Source organism: Symphalangus syndactylus, chromosome 11 (genome assembly GCF_028878055.3).
Source record: "Symphalangus syndactylus isolate Jambi chromosome 11, NHGRI_mSymSyn1-v2.1_pri, whole genome shotgun sequence".
Taxonomy (NCBI): domain Eukaryota; kingdom Metazoa; phylum Chordata; class Mammalia; order Primates; family Hylobatidae; genus Symphalangus; species Symphalangus syndactylus.
In genome coordinates, this window is record NC_072433.2 from 95,559,731 (window position 1) to 95,567,494 (window position 7,764).

General features: G+C 42.1%; 1 pseudogene; it reads right to left on the reverse strand.

Annotated features, from left to right (window-relative positions):
• Positions 1-557: 557 nt before the first annotated feature.
• Positions 558-1,587, reverse strand: LOC129492686 (syncytin-1-like; annotated as a pseudogene).
• Positions 1,588-7,764: the final 6,177 nt, after the last annotated feature.

Below are 7,764 nucleotides of genomic sequence, written 5' to 3' on the forward strand. Positions count from 1 at the left end.
CTAGTCCTGTCTCTAGTACCCCCTCTCAACAGGAAAACCTAAGTGCTGTTGGGGAGGTTGGCCGATGACCGCTCTAACTGCTTCCTGCTGAATTGGGGTGTATAGGGGTTGTGCAGTTGAGATTTCCTTGGGAAGGGTAATTTCGATGTCATTAACATCGGAGCATGGGCTAGCAGGCTGGTCCAGGGGTCTGCGGTAGATCTTAGTCATGGACTGCATCTGGGGCTCCATTTGAAGAACCATTTATGGTTTTACAGCTTTGATTCTGATTCTGGAAGAGACAAACTTAACAAGGAGGTTAAAGATACAGGGTCTAAAGATGAGTAGCAATATTATAGCTGCTAGAGGTCCTAAGAAGGGGAAAATCCAGGGCATCCATTGGCTGAGGAGGCCTCAGTGTCCAGTGCTTTGAAGCTCTTTTGCTCTACGTTGTATTCGATTTCGAATCTCTTTAAGTTTCTCAGTGATAATTCCAGATTGATTAACATAATAACGCATTCTTCCTTTAAAAATAAACAGGTTCCTCCTCTTTCGGTGGTTAGCAAGTCTAAAGCTCTTCAATTTTGGAGGACTGCTGTTGCTAGGGAGTTAAGTTGATCTTGCAAGGTGACCAGGGAGTCGGCGACCTGTTCCATATCACCATTTAGTTCTTGAGATAGTTTGTAGTAAAACTGAGTAGAGGTTGTGATACTGCCAATGCCAGTATCTAATCCACCTAGCACTCCTGCTCCGATAACAAAAGGGAGAATGGGTACCCTCTTGTTGTGGGGCTTAGGTACAACATAATTGTGTAAATCTTGTTCATTATAGATGGTCATAGGGTGCACTAAGAATGAGAGGAAGCATATAGATTCTGAAGAGCCATTTAAACAATGATAGGCTGAGGTACTACAGACAAAAAATCTTCCTGAGGGTAGGCAGACTATTCGTGTGGGAGGAGTTACCCACCTGATGCATTGGGAGTTGGTTGTGTCTATATTGTTGCTAAATTTTACACAAGTGAGGTTTGAGGTATGGGTTATTTTCAGTTTGGAAACAAGAGGTCCTACTAAAACGGAAGTGGTGTTTATTTCTGTGCTGAAGTTGTTGCATTGTTCAAGTACAGGGATTGAAACATATGGCCTGAAGTGCAGGGGGAGGCACATCCAACAGTTAGTAGGGTTTTGGGCTGAGACCTCATGGAGCCCAGTGAGGGTGGTATTAAATAGGCTTACTAGGTGAGTGTGGGTACAGAGGGTTTCATGTAGTTTTGAGAGACCTAGTCTTTTTGTAGTGTCTAGGGGTGCTATGTACAGGGGTCAGTTGGGAGATTACTTCCTTTACGTGTTTTTCTCTTGCCTGATGTTGAACTCCACCTCCATCAGACATACCAGTATGGGTGAAGTAAGTCCAACAGACAGTGGCTCCAAGTCCTCCAGGACAACTAGGATTAATCATTTTTCCTGTCTAATAATGAGTATTTGCATGCATGCAAAGAGTGGCAGAGTTATAACAGTTGCAGGGCATATGGGTGTGGGCAGTGAAGGGGGGGTTTCTGTTAGATAAACTCCTATACAATGGGGCATCAATATTTCCTGGACGCCGCATTCTCTATAGAAACTCTTGATGAGGGGAGCTATTGGTGGTACAGTGGCATGGAGGGGGTGCAGTGAGAGTGAAAGGGGGTAAGAGAACAGTAAAGAGAAAAATATGATAAGGGAGGGTCATGGGGATTTACCATTTTAATTACTTTCCTCTTGGTCATCGTTTGAAGAGCAGGCGCAGATCCTCTAGAGGTTCACAGGAATAGTTAGCATTGTCTCCTGGACTTTTGGGTTCCTTTGGCAGTATCTAGGGTTTGACTCGTGTGTGATGTATCCAAGACTCTACTCTAGCCACCTTAACCGCGGTTGGGGTAGATAAAATGACTGCGTAGGGTCCTTCCTAGGATGTATCTAGGGATGAGGAGTTAGAGGGAAGGGACTTGACTAATACCATGTCACCAGGGTGGAATAGTTCCTTTCCCTCTTCTTGGGGACAGGCTCCTTGTAATGTTTTAAGATCTTGTTGATATTTGGTTAAGGAGGTGATGTCTGCAACTCGGCCGTCTCTCGGTCAAGCACAAGGTCATTGGTTAGGAAGGGTCATCTATACAGCATTTCGTATGGGCTAAGTCCTCCCCTTTTTGGGGAGAAGTTCGGATCCTTAGTAAGGCTATAGGCAACAGAGCAGGCCATGCAAGGTGGCCTGGGCTAGCTTTTTTGGATGTCGTTTGAGTGTTTTGTTCATTTTCTCGACCTTCCCTAAGGACTGTGGCCTCCATGCACAGTGTAAATGATATTGTATACCTAACGCCTGTGATACTCCCTGAGTTACTGTAGCCTTGAAAGCAAGGCCATTGTCACTCTGTAAGCCTCAGGGAAATCTGAATCTGGGAATTATTTAATGAACTAGTGCCTTTATTACCTCTTGGGACTTTTCTGTCCTGCAGGGGAAGGCCTCTGCCTAACCAGTGAAAGTATCTACCCAGACTAGTAGATATAGAAATCCCTGAGATTTGGGCATGTGGGTAAAATCTAGTTGCCAGTCTTCTCCTGGGTAATGGCCTGTTCTTTGTTCTCCTGAAGAAGCTTGGTGATAAGGCCGGGGATTATTTCTTTGGCACACTTTACAGGCCCTGACTATCTGCTTGATAGTTTTGAAAAGGCCTGGTCCAGTAAATGATGATTTGGCCATCTGATGGGTGCTATCAATTCCTAAGTGAAAGGTTTGGTGAAGGGTTTTAAGTAATTTCCATTGGTTAGCTGCAGGCAAAAGTATTTTCCTTTCTTTGGTGGCTAGCCATCCTGAAGGGAGAAAACTATGTCCTTGTGAGTTTCCCCATTCTATTTCTCCTGCTGAGTACTGGGGATTGGTTCCCTGGAGGGGATTACCCCATACTAGGGGTCCTTCTATAAGCATTTCTAATGGAGGGTCCTGTCTTGCGGCTCTTTTGGCTTCAATATCTGCTTGGCAGTTCCCTTCTATTTCTCTTTTCTTTCCTTTCTGATGACCTTGGCAGTGTAAGACTGCCACCTGTTTAGATTTCTGTACGGCCAATAATAATTTCCTAATGGCTTATTGATGTTTGATAGGTGTTTCCTCGGAAGTTAGGAATTCCCTTTCTTTCCATATTGCTCCATGGGCAGGGAGGACTCGGTAAGCATACTTAGAGTCTGTATATATATTTACCCTTTTACCTTCTCCTAATTCTTGTGCTTGAGTGAGGGCTATTAGTTCTGCCAGCTGAGCACTAGTTCCTGGAGTGAGGGGATTACTTTCAAGTATTCCATTATCACTGACCACTGCATACCTTGCTTTTCAAAGTCCTTTTTCTACAAAGGAACTTCCATCAGTATACAAGTTGAGGTCAGGATCAGTCAAGGGAACCTCTAAAGACATGCACACAGGGAGAACTCTATGTGAAGATGAAGGCAGAGATTGGTGTGATGTTTCTACAAGCCAAGGAATGCCAGTGATTGTCAGCAAACCATCAGAAGCTAGGAGAGAGGCATGGAACAGATTCTTACAACCTTCAGAAGGAACCAACTCTACTGATAACTTAATCCTGGACTTGTAGCTCCAGAACTGTGAGACAATACATTCTGTTTCATAAGCCACCTAATTCATGGTACTTTATTATGGCAGCCCAGTAAACCAATACACATGGCCGGAAGTTACCTAAGTCATGAAGTTATCTTCCTGTTCCTATGTCTCCACCTCCTTCAGAGTTCTCCAGCCTCTGATGCCTTTGACCCTATTACCTTCATACCTCATCAACAGCCATATGCAGATAAGAAGTCAGGAAAGTTAGTGGTCATAATAACAAACTGTCCCCCTCTTTCTCCCCTTTCTTCTACAGTTCCCTGGTGATATAAAAGCATGCATGGACTTTCAGGCTTATTGTTATTACTCATCACTATTACTAAATAATAGTAATGAATAACTTGTATTGTTATCTACAACTAAGAAGCTTAGGGGTTACTTTTTACTACTATTTTTTTCCAGACACACTTAGAAGCAAGCTCAAGGTATGAGAGGAGCACAGAATTTCAATGACACAAATATCAAATTACTCAATGGTATAAAAACCTCTTTCTGAAATCCAGTTCCTTTCATTTTCAGCACAACATAAGACAAGTCTAATGGTTGTAGCAGATACTATTGGGCACAGGCCATAAAAACCCTCATCGCTTGCTGTGCCAGTACATGTAGACAGGGTCCTACTGCAGGCAGATGAAACTCTCAGCCTGAGTGCCCTCTCTTGGCCAGTTGAAAGGGCAGGGCAGAAGTGCTCAGAGTTAATGCCCCTGGGAATAATAGCCTCAGCCAATGACAGATGGGAGTCAAAAGCAAAATATCCTACTTCTCTAATCCCATAGGTGGGATAAATCTTAGGAGTGTTCTCAGAGGGTCAGAGCACCAGTTGCCCACTGTCACAACCACTGTGATGATACACTTCTTTTAGCTTCCTTCCCTTCCCTTCTTACACCTTCACTCCCCTGTGATCACTTCCCAGATAAACTACTTGTACTCAATTTCCTAACTCAGAGTTTGCTTCTAGGGAAACCAAGCTAAGACAATGGTGTAATAGTATAATAGTAAATTATACTATTTAATTTTTAACTTCTTGTTCTATGCACTGATCTGTTTGTAACTGGTAAATCTTTCTATAGAGGCCAAAGTGATTTTATTTCATAGACAAAATTTGATTGTCACTGGGGCTATCCACAAATGTTCTGTTTCTCCTCTGTCCGGGTATATAGTAGGTTTCATCCTTCCCACCCTCCATCCTTTCCACACTCCACACACAAGACAGATATTGCCATATGGCCTTGTGACTTGATGTGGCCAATGAAATGGGAGTGAAAATGTTGTGTCTTTAAGAGTCAGGCCATTAACTCTTATGTCCATTTTTGTGTGTGAGTGTGCCTTGGTGAGTGGTAAACAGACTTTCAGATGGCCCCCAATAATCCTTGCCACCTGGAATTCACATCCATGTGCAATCCCCTCCCCTTGAGTGTGGGTTGATTTGATGACCTGCAACAAATCAATAGAATATGGCAAAGGTGATGGGAGGCCACTTCCATTATTGTATTACATAAAACTACAAACTATCTTGCTAGCATATTCTCTTCCTGCAAGGAACTGAAATCTGTCAACAACCACATAAGCTTGGAAGCAAATCCTTCCCCAGAAAAACCTTCAGGTAAGACTCCCAACCCTGACTAACACCTTAATAGCAGCCTTGTGAGAGATCCTGAAGCCAAGGGCCCAACTCAAGCCAGGCCTGGATTCCTGACCCATAAAACCTGTGAGAAAATAAGCATGTGGTTTTTTTCTTAAATTGCTAAGTTGGTGATAATTTGATACACAGCAATAGAAAACAAATTGGCAATTGTGGCAACACAGATACGGAGCCTCCTTCAAGCTAGGTTCCAGCTGACCCAGTGGACATGTAGTATGGTTGCAAAATGAAGATTTAGTATTTAAAGCCACTGTGATTTTGGAGTTGTTACTAAAGCATACTTTAGCTTATCTTGACTGAATTATAAGGCAGTTTTTTGCTCTCCCTGCCAGGCTACCACATTATTGAACAAAGGAAAAACCCAGCTATGATAGTCACCTTGAGTTATGCAGACAACAAAATTTTGCATGGACCCAAAACTTAGTTTAAAAATCTTACCTCCTCCCAAATTAGTATTCAGCTGTAATAACCTCTATGCCTTTCTCAGCACTAGTTTTAAAATATGACCTCATCAAAGTTAAGACCTATTCAAATCTCATCTTTGAAATGCAAATCATGCTAATATTATGCCAAATTTCAGAGTAATTGCCTCAAAAATCTAAAACAGGATAGCTAGTTCTATCCTTGTTGAAAATAACAACAACCCAGCATCTCTCTCTAGTTTGGTGATTTGCCTTTCTGACATTTTGTGTTTAGCAGGAGGTTAATTAGACACAATTGCAACTCTGCTGTGCTGCCCTAGGGCATAACACAAAGGGCCAATTTGGAGACAACTGAATCTTAGAAACCCTAGGAGATACCAGCTTGAAATTTCCAGCAGGTTTAAAACAGAATCTTCTTCACAAATTTAGTAGCTTTACTGGAACTTTAGGTTTGCAGCATAAACCCTAATTGGACTAAAGTTTCCATTGCAATGAGCTGCTCAAGGACATAATGAAAAGTCAACTTTCTGATGTGTTTATCTGTTTCTTGGCTCCTAGGCACGATTGGAAATGCTAATACCCAGATGCTGTTCTATAGAAAGAAATTGAAGACTTTTTTTTTTCTTTTGAATTATAGAATGCAAGTTTTTCTGACCCCAAAGCTAACTCACACTATTAGACCACCAGTGAAACAAAAAGAAAATGTAAATGCAGAAAGTGAGTATACTAGAAACAACTATCTGTAGCTCTCTGAATGCCATAGCAAAGGGAAGAAGGTAATCATACCCCAGGATTGAGAGCTTCAGGATAGACAAGCCAGTCTCAGGCTTCTATCTTCCAGTCCTTTCTTTCCTTCTTAGTCCACTTGGGCTGCTATAACAGAATACCACAACCTAGGGGGCTTATAAACAACAGAAATTTGTTTCTCACAGTTCTGGAAGCTGGGAAGTCTAAGATCAGGGTGCCAGCAGATTTGGTATCTGGTGAGGGTCCATTTCCTGGTTCATAGATGGTGCTTCTAGCAGTGTCCTCATGTGGTGGAAGGGGCAAGTAGTCTCTCTAGGACCTCTTTTATAAGGGTACTAATCCCTTTCATGACGGCTCCATTGTCATGCCCTAATCACCTCCTAAAGACCCCACCTCCTGATACTATCACCTTATACATTAGGTTTCAACATATGAGTTTTAGGAGGACTCAAACATCCAGACTAAGGCACCTCATACCCAATTTGGAAGGCTCTTGTCCTTCTTTTAGCCACATGCTCTGTCCTCTAAGATTCAGCTCATATTAGGTTACTTCTCTCCCGAGAAGTCTAATCAGTCCACTACACTAAAATCATTAGAAAAAACAGGTCTAAATTCCAATCCCAAAACCCCTCACCTACCAGTTGTGTGAATTTAATCAAAATGCTTCTCTGAACCTGAGTTTTCTAGAATGGGGATAATACCTCAGAAGCTGTAGAAAGGATTGCATGGGACTGTACATGGAAAGTCCTTAGCCCAGGGCTGGGTACCTTATTAAGAATTTACTTTTGTGTACCTCTTATTCTACTTAGCAGGAAAGGAAAAGTGTTAAGCTTGTCATACTTATGTCTTGCTTCTCAGCTAGCTTCTAAGTTTCATAAGAGGACCAAATTGTCATTATTCTATCTATTCAACTCAAAACATAGCACACAGCAACAGTTGATTTTATGGTATAAATGATGATGACATTCACCTCACAGGGACCTGTCCCAATGACTTGCCCTTAATAGTGACTTAGCACACTGAATGATTGCTGGGACACACAGCAAAGAGGTCACAGTAGTGCTAATTTAACTGAACTGGCTGGAATATGATAATTTTCACCAATGTGAATTGTAAATGTGAGCACTGAAAATGAGTAACTTGTATTGCTCAAGATCTGTGGGCAAGAGACATTCAGTTTGCTAGGCCTTATAAAGTTAAAGAGTCATTTGATTTGTCCCTATATGACTGCTTTCGGGCACATTCCTGTGCTAATTAAGTCTATTTTTCAGGGATTTTCAGCAGTACATGCCGCATGTACTCAGGCATGAAAGGCAAGAACCTCTTTAC